Source organism: Anguilla anguilla, chromosome 17 (genome assembly GCF_013347855.1).
Source record: "Anguilla anguilla isolate fAngAng1 chromosome 17, fAngAng1.pri, whole genome shotgun sequence".
Classification (NCBI taxonomy): domain Eukaryota; kingdom Metazoa; phylum Chordata; class Actinopteri; order Anguilliformes; family Anguillidae; genus Anguilla; species Anguilla anguilla.
Window position 1 is genome coordinate 30041854 of NC_049217.1, and position 14196 is coordinate 30056049.

A 14196-nucleotide genomic window follows, 5' to 3' on the forward strand; every position below is an offset into this window, starting at 1 on the left:
AAATGGCAGTCAGTGGTGATGGTTTGTGGGGACGTTTATATGAGGGAAATGGCAGATTCGGTGGTGATGGTTTGTGGGGACGTTTATATGAGGGAAATGGCAGTCAGTGGTGAAGGTTTGTGGGGACGTTTATATGAGGGAAATGGCAGATTCGGTGGTGATGGTTTGAGGACTTTGCAGTGATTTACATATTTCCCCAGCTCCTCCAGACAGCACACTGGCTCACGGCTGCTGAGGCGGGGCCAGACTGGAGCCAGGTCCCGAATGGGGGGGGGGGGCGCACAAAAGGGGCGCACCGTCTACTGCTTTTCTAATTAGGGGACGGGCGCCAGGCTCGGCTCCCATCACAGTCCCGAACACTCTCCCCAAACCTGGGGCTGTGATCGTCCTGCAGCCAGGACCTCAAACCCCCCCATCCCCCGCATGTTAGCTTTGCTCACACACATGCACACACACCCTAACCCCACCCACTCACACACAGACACTCACTTACACACACTCACACTCTCTCTCTCTCACACGCACCCTATCTCTAACCCACTCACACATATACACTCACTTTCTCACACACACACTCACACTCTCTCTCTCTCTCTCTCTCTCTCACACACACCCTATCGCTAACCCACCCACCCACTCACACACAGAGACACATACAAACGTACAAATTTACAAAGGCGCCCTCAAGTACATACACACATACACTCAAAGCATGCGCAAACACATCTAAGATGTCTGCCTCACACGCATATAGATGATATCATGTACACACAAATGCACAAAGATGATCTTGGCCTTGGACCGCTTTGACTGAAGCATCTGCTGTGTGTCTGATTGAAAAAAGATGCTTTCAAGGGGTCAACGGGGACAGGGATGGGAGGGTTTCGGGGTTTCTGCGGTGTCTGGTTGTCTCGCTCTGTTTCTCTTGATTGATGAAAGGTGCTGCAGTGGTAAAGGTTTTTGGAAAAAAGTATTTGCCAAAGGATCTGGAATATTGCGGAATATTCTCCCTTCCCCCACCCCCGCCCCCGTTCTCGTTCTCCCACTCTCCCCTTACCTCCAGTTCCAATATTCCGTCTCACTCCCTGAAACGTGGCCATTTTTTTTTTGTCTTTTTCTCCACGGTTAGCTTCCAAAGCTCTTCTCTGTGCTCTGCCACTGAAGAGGTGTAACTGATGCTCCAGTGCATTTATACCCCTATAGCAGCTCGAACATCTACAGTTTTGGCAAAGGGCAAACTGAACCATGGTCCATGGCGGAGCCAGGGAGATGCTTGTTGTTTCTCATGTTAGAGTCAGAAAGACAGTTATTTTTTTAAGTGTTTGAATCAGAGACACCTGCTGTTTCTTCCTGTTCGAGTCTTTAGATATGCGTATCGCGTGTTCTGTCGGTTAGAGACGGTGCGTCTCTCTTGTTTCTCGTAAGAGGGTCGCAGTTTTTTTCCGTGTCGGAGTTCTGTCTGATCCCGACTGCCGCTCCGTCTCCGTCTTTGTTTCGCGGCTGAAGTTTCAGGCTGCAGGCCAGCTCAAAAGCCGTGCGAAGCCCCACGGCAGTTCTAAAATGGATGATCGTTCTACAAAAAGGAAAAAAAAAAAAAAAACGTCTAATTCCGAGGCCTCGCAGCGCTGTTGATGTTCCGACTCCTCAGACGAAAGGGGAACACGGGGTCAAATCAGAGTGAGATTTCCATTCTGTTAATCTGACTTCCTCAACCCATTCCCAGCATGCGCTTCACACCGGGGAAGCTGCTGCCCAGTGTCCTGGAGTTTCAGACACGGAAGGGCACTTCCCTCATTTAAGAATTAGATCTGAATTGTGAAGAAAAAAACATTTATTTTCTTTCCTTTTTTTCTGGCAATTCAAGAGATTTGGATTGCAGGACTGAGGGGATACTTTGGAGGAAAACGCATTACACATCAGTAACTGGGATTTCTCTCTCTCTCACCCTGCAGTTGTGGTTTTACAAAAAACAGAAATCTGTCTTAAGTGTTTTAGTCTTGTAATGATACATAAAATATTTTTTTCTCTCTCTTTCTAATAGAAAATATTTGTTTGTTTTAAGTTACATTTTGCTTGTCAAGGGATATTGTCTTACCCCATTGGCAAATCTTGAAATGATCCAAACTGACTCACCTAATTGGCAATATTTTTGTCTTTTTTTAGCAAAAACACAATGCAAATGAAATCTAAATATAGGACAAAAATACTTATTTTTTGGTTTTTGCAGTTTATAAGTTATTGGAAATAATAGTGGTACTACTGTAAGTGGCAACAATTTTAACATTTCATAATTATTATTAATAACACTGTTGGCCTTGGGGGGGGGGGGCACAAACTCGAATTTAGCAGTCTCATCACAAATTTACACTCAGGCTTAATTCTATTACGTTTCGCTAAATAAGATGAAAAAAAAAGCGCAAACGAGTTCAGAACGTTTTACTAATTTACTCAAGATTTGCAAATGGGGTAAGAAAATTAAACTTAAGGAAATATTAACTTAAAACAAGCTAATATTTTCTTCTTTTGAGAATAAAAATTTTAAGCTTTTAAGTCTCATGACATAACTAAAGCACTTAAGACACTTAAAAATTTTTTTTTATTCTTGCAGTGTTGAACACTGATCATCGCAGACACGCAGGTAATGTTAAAGACGTAACAAAGCAGCACAAAGATCCTCCACTACAAATTAACTTTTTAGTCGCTGCTCGTTCCGTTACATCTATCCATGGCCACGGGGGAAACCCTTTTTTTGTCGTTGTGACAGGGGTTCGATCTGGCTGCCGCTTTGGGATGGGGCTCGCAGCCTGACCTCACGTCTGGGTGAAAAGGTGAGGATTAAATCAGAAGGAAACCTCTGCTTCTGGCATTCGAAGCCAACACTGCACCAGTGCAGCCGTAAAAAAAAATGTGTTCTGATCACGAAATGAGAAGTAAGGTTAAGTTCTAAAGCCAAAATCGTATCACAGGGAAGTAGCTTTTATCTGGAGAAATCTGAGGTTGTGTCTGTAGGATTTGCATGTGAGTTAGAGGGCGGGTTTGTGACTTTAGGGACACAACAAAATCCCTGATGGTCCAGGTTTGGTGGAAAGGTGTGGTGAGGAATCCGTTGAACCAACTCTTGTCTCCCAGTGGATCCCAATCCCTCCCTTCACATCCCAATCTTTCCCTCTGGATCCCAGTCCCTCCCTTCACATCCCAGTCTTTCCCTCTGGATCCCAGTCCCTCCCTTCACATCCCAATCTTTCCCTCTGGATCCTAATCCTTTGTGTAGGTCCCAGTTTCTTGCTGTTTTTAACCCACTTTCCCACTTTTCCTCTGTTAGCAGCACCCTGGCCTCCTTCCCTCTCTCTCTCTCTCTCTCTCTCACACACACACACACACACACACACACACGTTTCTCCCTTCTCAGCTGCCTCCCAATCTCTTACTCTCTTTTTTCCCCATCTTTCAATTCCTAGTGCGCACACACTCATCCTTCTGCTCTCACTGTGGCCTTTGACTCCTCCCCACAAAGGTATTGTCCAATGAGCTGGCCTCATGGGTACAGTGCTCCTGACCCACCTTACCTGTTATCCCTCCCACTCCCCGCCCCCTCTCCCCTTGCTCCTGCCCCTCCCCCCCCCTTACTCCCTCCCCACCCTGGCTCCTCTCTGGTCTCTCTGCACAGATGCCCACGTTGGTCCTCAACAGCTGTCCCACCATGTGCCACTGCTAAGTGTTGCCACGGAGTGTAGGGAAGAAGGGGAGTGAGTGTTTCGGGTGGGGAGGGCGCCGGGCGGGCTCATGAATATTCATGAGGTCCCGGTTCCTATCTGCCAAACAGGGGGCTTGGCACTGCAGAGGAAGCACCTCCTCTCAGCTCTGGCGTGTGTGTGTGTGTGTGTGTGTGAGCATGTGTGTGTGTGTGCGTGTGCGAGCGTGTGTGTGTGTGTCGAGAGAGAGACAGAGGGAGAAAAAACTTTAGAGAGAGCGAGAGAGATGATCAGTTTACAAATGCAGAAGTAGGAGGGACTCAGCGTGGCATGGGTACAGTGAGGCGGGAGTGTGAAGACTCTTATGCCCGTTCTCTTCCTGTCTGGGTGCTGGGAGCAGAATGATAAGATGGAGAGAGGGAGAGAGGAGGGAGACAGAGAGGGAGGAGAGAGAGGGAGGGAGAGAGAGAAGGAGAGAGAGGAGAGAGAGAGGGAGAGAGGAGGGAGAGAAAGAGAAGTGAAATAAAGTGCTGTATTTCATGGAATTGTGAGAAAATGCAAGGCAATTACAAACATAACAGAAGATTCATAACGGAACAGCTTCTCCGAAATAACAGAAATAAGAATGAATTTCTCCATGGCGATGGGGAAACCTGGAAGACAGACAAAGAGCGCTGGTGAGGGGAGTGAGGGGGAGAGAAAGAGATGCAGAGGGAGGGAGGGAGGGAGGGAGGGACAGGAAAATAGAGAAATGGCTAAAAGGATGGCCAGAGACAGAAGTGAGTTAAAAACAGTTGGTAACAGATCAGGGGTGAGAAATGAAGAGATAGCAGATGAGAAAAAAAGAGGAAAGAGAGGGATGGGTGGAGGGAGAGAGAAAAGCCTTAAGCAGGCCCACCAATCAGGGAAAACCACTGGCACCTGTGAGTGAGAGTGAGAGAATTAACGCATTAACCCTTTAAGGTGTAAGATGTGATTAGAGTGTTCTTAACTGAAGATTCTAATGCTGATGTCACAATCACTGCTGGTGACTGAAAGCAATAGAGCTCTAGAACACTGACTTGGAATTTTTAATAAACATTCCAAAAAAAAAACAACTCTTCAAAATGTTCTATGTGTCCTGCTGAGAACCTCCAGCTGTGCCAGCCTGAGCCTGGCGAGGGTAGAGGTGGGTGGGCACAGACAGGGGAGGTGCGGGCTTACCTGTGCCCGCCGCCCATACTGGTGAAACATCGAGACGCCAGTCATTTTCTCTTCCTCATTTTGTTTCCTGTATCTCTTAGACGAGGGTGGCACAGTGGTGAATAGCACTGTCGCTTCACTGGGAGAAGGTCACGGGTTTGAATCCTGGCCTTTCTGTGTGGAGTTTGCATGTTCTTCCCACATAGGTTTCCTCCAGGTACTTGCGCCATCCCTTCAGCCAATCACTGCACTGCCTTTTGTTGTCAATTAAACCGTAGTTCCTCTTTGACCAATCACTGCAGTGCCTTGTGTTTATTTAACTGTAGTTCCTCTTTGACCAATCACTGCACTGCCTTTCTGTTGTTAATTTAACAGTAATATCTCTTTGACCAATCACTGCAGTGTATTATTCGTTTTGTTTGCTGCATTTAGCAGTGGCCATTCTACCAGATATTTTAAAGTGTAGAAATTGGACCGGCTCCTTGTCTAAGCGACAGGGCCGGTCTTCCTCTCGAAATGGGATCACACTGCCACTGTAACTGCATTTATCTGCTCACCTGTCTCCTGCCCAATCACACAGCTCCCAGCTTCTACCTTTTAAACACAGCAATGCAAAAACAAAATTGCTATTAAAAGTTGAAAGCCTCCAACTTTAATTGTTTTGGCAGAGGTTGGCCACCTTAAAGGAAAAACTTGACCTTTGACCATTGCAGATTTCAAAAAAATGCACGCAATTCAACTGCTTTTCAAAGAGCTCATTTTAAAAGCGTGCCTTCGGGTGTCCCAGCGGCCTTCACAGTAGATGCTGCACCGGTTTTTTAAGGTGTTTTGAGATAACGTTTTTTTTATTGTTTTAAAAAAAAATGTAAACAAATTAACCCTCAGACAACCCTGTGACATCAATCAGCCTCTGAAGTATACTCCAGAGGCTTCTCTGTAGGCAAAACTAATTTTGCTCTTAAGCATTTTAATCAAACGTGCTGTTTGTGCTCCCGCATTCAGGAGGGTATACTGACAACCTACTGAGAGGTGGCTGTGTAGCATGTGGCCACTGCTGGTGTTGCGTTGCACAAGGTTGGTTGTTTTTGTCCACTATTTTATAGACAGATATCAAATAAGTCTTACATATTTACCCATTTTTTGTTCTCTTCTTCAAATGCAAAAACGTTTTCTGTTGCGCAACTAAAAATAATGGTTCTTTTTTGTTTGTTTGTTTTTTTTATTTTTTTTTAGAAAACGTAACCGATGCTTAATGTCTACACGCAAAGTTTAAGACAGAGGCTGTGGCACCAAGTCGTCTGAAACCCGAACTGCGCGGATCACGGAGAGGGACGAGGCCAGCGACCCGAGGCGGCCGAATCCGCTTCCGCATCGGACTCCCTCTCCGTCTGCCAAGGCCCGGCATTCCAACCCGCTTTGTTGTTGCGGTGCCTTCGTCGCCGCTTTTGTTTTTGTTCTTGTTTTTGTTTTGTTTTTTTTTTTTGACAGGCACTGCTTACCATTAAAGGATGAGGAGAACTGAGGGGAATGGCACAAAAACAGAGGAGAAAAAAAACAAACGTCTCGGCTTGGAGCGAGATTCGGATCGCGAGGAGACTGCTAAGTCATGAAAGATTGAGGTAAACTGGAAAACAAAGCCTGTGGGTTCAAGCCCTGCAATCATAGTGCTAAAAACGCTCCCTTCACACAGGGTTACATGAGTATACTTAGAATGATACAGATTGCACAATGTGCATCTACTGTGAAATTCCATAATAACCATTATAATAACAAAATGTATAATAATCATCACCACCACCACCGTAATAGAATCTAGGTTTCTGGTGTGACCTTGCGACCTTGCATTTATACCGTTTGCTTGATTAGGGCCCCGAGGACTTTCAAAACTATGACAGTTATGACAGTTACTAACCGACTGTCCAAATTCCGCTCTGAGAGCGAGGTGATCAGGAGTGCGGAGAGGTTGGACCTGACGAGGAGCGACCCCCAAAACCTCTGCCTGAGAGTGGACCTGGCGCAAACTTTTTCAAATCTCTATCCTCCCACACCCGTCACAGTTTCACAAATGCACAGTCTCGTTTACAAATGTCGCCAGTGTTCCACGCTACCTTTCAGCTAACATTCCGCACACCTGGGCGCAGTGAAAGACACATCGCGGGGAAAACAGACGGACACACCTGCCAGGCTATGCCACTCACAAAACATAGGAGAGAAAGTAGGAGAGAATATATCCGCTATATCATCACTTTAAAACACCATATTGAAATTTATAAAGATGTGGAACATATTTATGGGATATAATTTCAGTTGTTGGGATGTGTGCCCAGGTGTGTTATATGCTCCCCTAGACCACGGGTTCGCCCTTTTACACTAGCCTAACAAATAAGATTATACACTAGATTATATTTTGTTACAAAATAGAAAATGCCTCCCAAAATGTATATATAAATGACAGTCAAAATGCTGGGTCATAGAGAGCTTTGCAGATGGCACAACAGTACAAATAGGCAAACCGCCCATACAACATATGAACTACATGCATGTATAATTTAAACACGCCTGTCTGTAATATTTCCAAATCTTGCATAGTAATAATAATAAGCTTAGACATGAGCCTCGCAAGATTTCTTGTAAACCTCCTCAAATAAATTTTAGCAAGGGATTTTAAACAAATAACCAGTCCAGAACAAAAGCTTTGACACATGTCTTGTATAGGCTTCCCAGGTTAAATTATTCCTTTTTTTATTTACTATTGTCGGGAGGTTAACGTTTACTTTACCTGAATAGTGTACTGAGCGGTGATGTCGTTACTAGTCGTTTTTATTATAGTCGAGCCGGTCAGAGGTTTTTGGTGGCCCTAAAGAACAATGTTGTTTTGGTCCCAAAAAAGCGCTCATAAAAAAAATTAAAAATAAATAGGCCTACTTCAATGATGTGGTCCAGGGACAGTTGTGGCCCGAAGCGACCGAGCAGTACAGAGTATTTACGCTAGCGGCACGTGCTGTACAGTCAGTAAAGTGCTGTATTTCAGCTGTAGGTATGCAGTCCCTGCGGTGACGAGTCGCGACCAGCCAGTTTCCACGATGACTTGCGTCGCTCAGTGTAAAAGGCTATAAAAAGTTGTCGTATGTGTCATTTCATTATCTTATTTCAGAAAAGTTGTCAATTAATGCGATTTTAATGAAAGCCCTAACAACTAGGCTACGTTTTATATAGTTTTAGATTCGCATTTTCCTGCGTTTTTAAGGAAAGAATAAATATGACAGTAATAGTGCAGTGCTATTATGTATACATTATTGTTTTTACTTTTAAAAATTGCGTCCGTATATTTCAGAGAATAAAAAAGATAATTCCCCTACTCACACACAACACTGTCAATGATATTTCCATTACCTTAACCATGCACGTTATAGTCGTCATGACTACATGAATTTGTGAGTTAAACCACTCTCTCGACCTATACGTATATAAAACAATGTAGCGCGAGCGGAGCGCGCGCCGCCGAGGCTGAGTGAATAAACGCACTGCGATCAACACTTTCTAACCACAGTACAGCCATAGTGCACTGCTGTAATTGACCGTTAAATTTCCCCAGTGAATTGTCAGTAAATACAATGTAGATATAGTCACAGTAGAGCTTGCGCGTATAAGTTAAGTTGAAAGACTCTCTGCACCGCCTTCGATCACAATAGCCTCATTGGGGAGCGCGAACAAATTACCAGAATGGTAAAGGTTCGAACCCCATGGGAAATATACGGTGAACTGACACCGTAAACAACAAGTTCTTTCATATTAATAAAACGAAATAATACCTTCACCCTGAATATCCACGCATTGTCGTTTATAACAATATGACTAAGTATACACACGTAAAGTATAATTTACATTAATTAATTTAATAACAAATTATTTTGTTTAAACACTCGAGTTTGATGAGTGTTACGCGTTACGAATTAGTTATCTGAGAAGTAGTTGTAGTTCTTCCCTTCCAGTCAGCAAATAAGTTTAACCAGTTGTGGGTTTTTGAAGTGCTTTTGGACAGTGGATGGCAGGATTGCGCATTTTATGCCACTTAAAATGTAGTAGAACTAACTATTCAATTCAACACTAAACGATGTAGGCGAGGTCGCTTTGTTTTAGAAATTGGTTCGAATAATAATAATCTGACCCTCACAATAATAACGCCCACTAAAGTTACTAAACTAAAGTTATTAGCACTTATTCGTAGCACAACCATGGTTTGTATGCATATGTTTTTTTTTAAATATTCGTCCATCCATATCCACCAATTAACATTTAGGCTATTTATTAATTAAGCGGCGTGACATAGCTTATAAATAATATGATCAGGTCTGTTTCATCATACACTCTTAGAAAAAAAGGATTTAAAAAAGTGGCGATACATTGTCAAACGCGCGTCACTGAGGTACCCTACAGGTACATAACACTGTGCCCCAAGCCAGCAATACATTTGTACCTTTTTTTGTTTGGAAAAGCTACATATTAGTATTCAAATAGAACATTATTGTACTTTCAGTGTAAATTTGGCAAATTTGTTCCCTAAAGAACAGAATGTACCTCAACTGTACCATTATTACTCGGAGTGTATTCTGGTACGTGGTACGTTGTCAAATGTGAACATGAGCCCCATCAAACAAGCAATAACGTTATTGATTTCAGTGGTTTATAGTTCAGCAGTTTAGTCATTTCAATAGTTGTAAGTTCACCGTTTGTTCATTGAAATGTTACTTAACATATAAACCGTTTTTGTTGTTGTTGTTGTGTAGCTTTCGTTTAAGCAAACTGTATATACAATTACATTTTTACCTGTCATCTGACAAGAGGACAATGATATAGGCTAGGTAGAGAATAATATGACTGATTTCCCCTGTATGCATAACGCATTATTACATTCGCGTCTATAGTACATTGTGACATTAGATCAACTAGAATAGATCTACTTCACTGCACTTTTACATTTGAATCAATTTAACATTATAGTAGCGCATTTAAATTGTTTTAAACTTTTTACTTTTCTTGAAGGATGTAAAATCCTGTTCAGATTAGTTGTCCAATTGCAATCCTTTGCAACTGAAATTAAATCATATTATCATACTTAAATGTCAATGACTTGTCGAATTCAAAATTCTGCTCTCACGGCGCACCATTATTGATTATTGATGACGTCACATGTCGTAGCACGGCGCTCTTTATTGGCCTATAAGCCTTGTTGCACGTATGTAGCCTATGTTTCAGCTTGTCATTTGCCTGGATTGGCGTTGAGTGTCTTGAAACAATACGTCATGCAGCAATTCCAGTCTTTCATTAAGGGGAACGTTGTTTTTTTTGTTTTTTTTCTCACACTCCACAGAATTCAGTTCAATTTACTCAAATGAACAGATAAACAAAATATGGAAAAGGCAGAAATGTATGCGCTCCCTGAACCTCTGACACAGATCTGAACAATGTATTATCCATCCCCAACCCCACCCCAAAATTAAAATAAATGAATAAATAAGAAAAATAAATAAAAAGAATGCTCCCTAAAACTTCCAATATAAATTCACTTTTTCATCCTATGAGATTATATTCAATAATTGTTATTATTATGTCCCTCTGCTTCAGGTACATTTAACAACATTTCCATGTAGGCTTACAAAATGTAATTACGGACAGAATTGAAATTACAGCAGCGTATTCATTTAAATTATGAATTTCAGCTCGTCAGGATAAAATGACAGCTATACATTACCGCGCCCTCTGTTAAGATGTTGCGTGCAATTATTTCCAATTAATGTAGCCTACACAGTAAAAGCTTTCTTCGTTATGCAACATCATTATAACATATTTTCTCCACCGGAATTAATTCAAAGAGATAATACTGACACATGAGCAGGATCCTTAACTCTTTGGTGGGCCTATTAAGCACGTCAGAATGACACAAGTAACCTATATTAGGGTTTTAGGGATAAGGCTCACTGCGACTATATGTATACATTTTGTGTATAATAGCATATGAAATAATAAATATGATAACGTGTAACAGTAAAAATAATTATATAATTCACAAGGCTATGTATCCTATTGACGGGTTGCTCGCGCAAAATGTTTGCAGTTGGTGTAGGTAGCCTTCGCTACGTGAGATCAGATATAAAAGTGCACACCTGCACACACCTATAGCCAAGTTTAAAATCCGTTTAAAATCACGCGTTTAACATGCATTCCAACAAAACAAAACAGTGAATGTATGTGTGAGGCATCTTATTGTAAAACCAATAGTAAAAAGAAAATGCATTTTCAACTAAAATAAACTTTATTCCATTAAATCCGACTGTTTAACTATTTTATTTTACTTTCTACGAGGCAATATAGGCCCACTACATACTCCTGAAGTTAAGACAACTATTCGTGGATATAGTCTGGATGAATATAAACATTATTTCATAAAAGGCCTACAATATATAATTACATAATTACAATCACAATACAATATATAATGTAATCCATTTAAAGTGGAAAACGCCTCAATATGTTATCATATTATAAATTAATTTCCACAAATTAATGTATAATATGCATGTAATTAATAACTTTATGAATATCTTTAAACGATTAACCTAAGGTTTCAGCAGCTGAGTATATCGGCGCAGGTGACAAGATTTCAATCGCAAAGCCGTACAAAGTAAAACATTTGCATTTCTTGACGGTTTGTCCGTTAAATAACCGTTCCTAACGTCTTTATAAAGAATGACTGATGTACCTAAATGGCTTTCTGAAATTTATTCCAAAGTGAAGATTAGATTTTTTAATATTATTGCGGCACACAAATGCCCTCATTTTGGGAATTAGTTCAAATATAATCTGCTGAATATATATAACAGGTCAATAGTGTTTCCGAATAGCTTAAACACATTTCTGGAAGTACAATTATATTTACGTTGTGCATTGTTTATGTATAATAATAATAATAATAATAATAATAATAATAATAATAATAATAATAATTTAAAAAATAATAATAATAACAGTTGTAATAATAATAATAATTTTCATTATTATTATTATTATTTATATTAATAATAATTCGTGCTGTCCAATTAAAAAATAACTTTTGTATATAACTAGACATACTAAATAAGGATTTCAAAATCTTCAGTGACCATTTTTTTTATTTATTTTTTTTGTCAGCTGGCTTTCAAAACATTTTTAAAAAGGCATGTTAAATTTAATATCCAACACATTGTCAGTGTCACACTCTTATTGTAATGGTTGATAACACAATTACACATAATAGTAAGTTTTCTTCCGAAATTTGTCAAAACAATTGGCCTCCCTGATCAGTACTATTTTAGTAAGTATTTTCCTTTTAATGCACTAATAATGAAAAAGGATGTTATCTGCAAGCATTCAGTCATACCTATGGCAAATTAGTCCACATGCTAAATAAGGTAGAAAATAAAAATAAAAAGATTACACTGATTCATGTGTTTTTTCATTAATAGGTAGAACTGTTATGATCAGAAACACTCAAATTCATAATGCATCAAATAATGATATGTAGGTTATAATTTTAATGTAAATTACAGACCACATGCCTATTTATATTAATTTTCAGTACTGACTGAAATCTAAATCTGTGTTATATATGTGTTAGATATATTTATAGAGCCAGGAAATGAATTGCAATCACATTGAAAAACTGTTACTGAAAATGGCAGTAGGTCTGCTTGAAAAGTGCTTAATACTAAACCAAATTCACTCCAAGATATTATGTAAATTATAAGCCTATAATACGTTTTCTCATTAGTTGCAGTGTGCATGCAAAAATGACTTTCTGAAAACAAAATGGCGTATAGTTATAAACAATTCAAAATGGTTTCATCATAATAAAGTATGACTTAGCTGAATCAACCATAACTCAGCTGAAACTTAGTAACTAAGCTGAATCAACTCCATTTAGCAATTTAAAAAAATAAAATTGTAAGTGTGTTTTTATTATTTGTCAGATGCCCATAAACTAAACATTAAAGAAGAATGTTTGTCTCCATTGTTGCAATGAATGAAACAAGAGAATTAAATGCTTGTCAAATCATAAAAACAGAGTGATGTTCTCTGTCAGATTTTTTAAAATGGCAGGAGATTTTGATCAACATATATGTCTTAAGAAGGCCTGTGAGTATGAAGTTTAATGTAGCATAATGGTTTGTGGTTCAATATAGCAGCAGTCGCTAGTGTGTGCTTTGGATATGAGAACAGGACAGCACTTTTGAAATTGTGTGTCCTTTAAAAGTGGAGTATAGATTTAATAAGGGGTCCTACTACACAGTTAACTCTGACAAGTTGATTTTACCAAAAAATAAAAAATAAATATTAAGAAACCAGTTGGCTTAAAAATTTGTAAAATAAGTTATTTGGTTCGGTTGGCTCGGCATCTTCTGTGATGAAACAAATGAATTCAGCTTATATTGACCAAATATTTTAATATTGGTACCGTGTATTTTCTTAAATTAATGTCTATTTTGAGAATTTATAAATAAACCAAGAACCAAACCCTCAATATCAGACTAAAGAGGTGTATGTGTGCTAGTTAAGCATCAAACTGAGATTTGTTAGTGGCAAACACAACTATACCCAGCCATCATGTCGACAAACCCGCTCGTCATCCAGGGCAACACACAAATAGAACAAATTGTTCCCAATGTGCCCTTGTACTGTAAGTGCATTTAGCATACAATACATATGCATACACAATTAAGATGAGGAAAGTTTATTTGAGTTTGGCTAACCTAGTCAATCCAAGTTGAGCCCTGCCTAATAAAATTAAATTGAATAATAAACACATTAAAGGAATGGGTAACTAATGATTGGGAACTTTTTCATCCCAAAATGCAGTGCACTGAACTACAATGAAGGAGATTAGCAAATTGCTTTAAAAAATGAGTAAACTTTATTTAAATAAATAAACATATTTATGTCAGGTAATACGCAGAGTTACAGCTACAGCCTATGTGGTTCACACACAAGGAAACACAGGTCATAGATCCTTATCATATAACACAGCTGAATATATATTCTTATTTTATAATCTCTACCTTTCTCTCTCTCTCTCTGCCCACCCACACACTAATAACACAAATGGGTTTTTTAAAGAAATTGTGGCAAGGTGCATTTAAAGTTTTGAAAAGATAGCCATTAAAAAAGTACAGCATTATAAATAAAATGTATCTTATTTGAAAGTGTATGCACACCAACCATTGCAGCCTGCACTCAGAACACCCAGGTGAATGAGTTTAGCAAAGCTGTTTGTGCACTATTGATAATC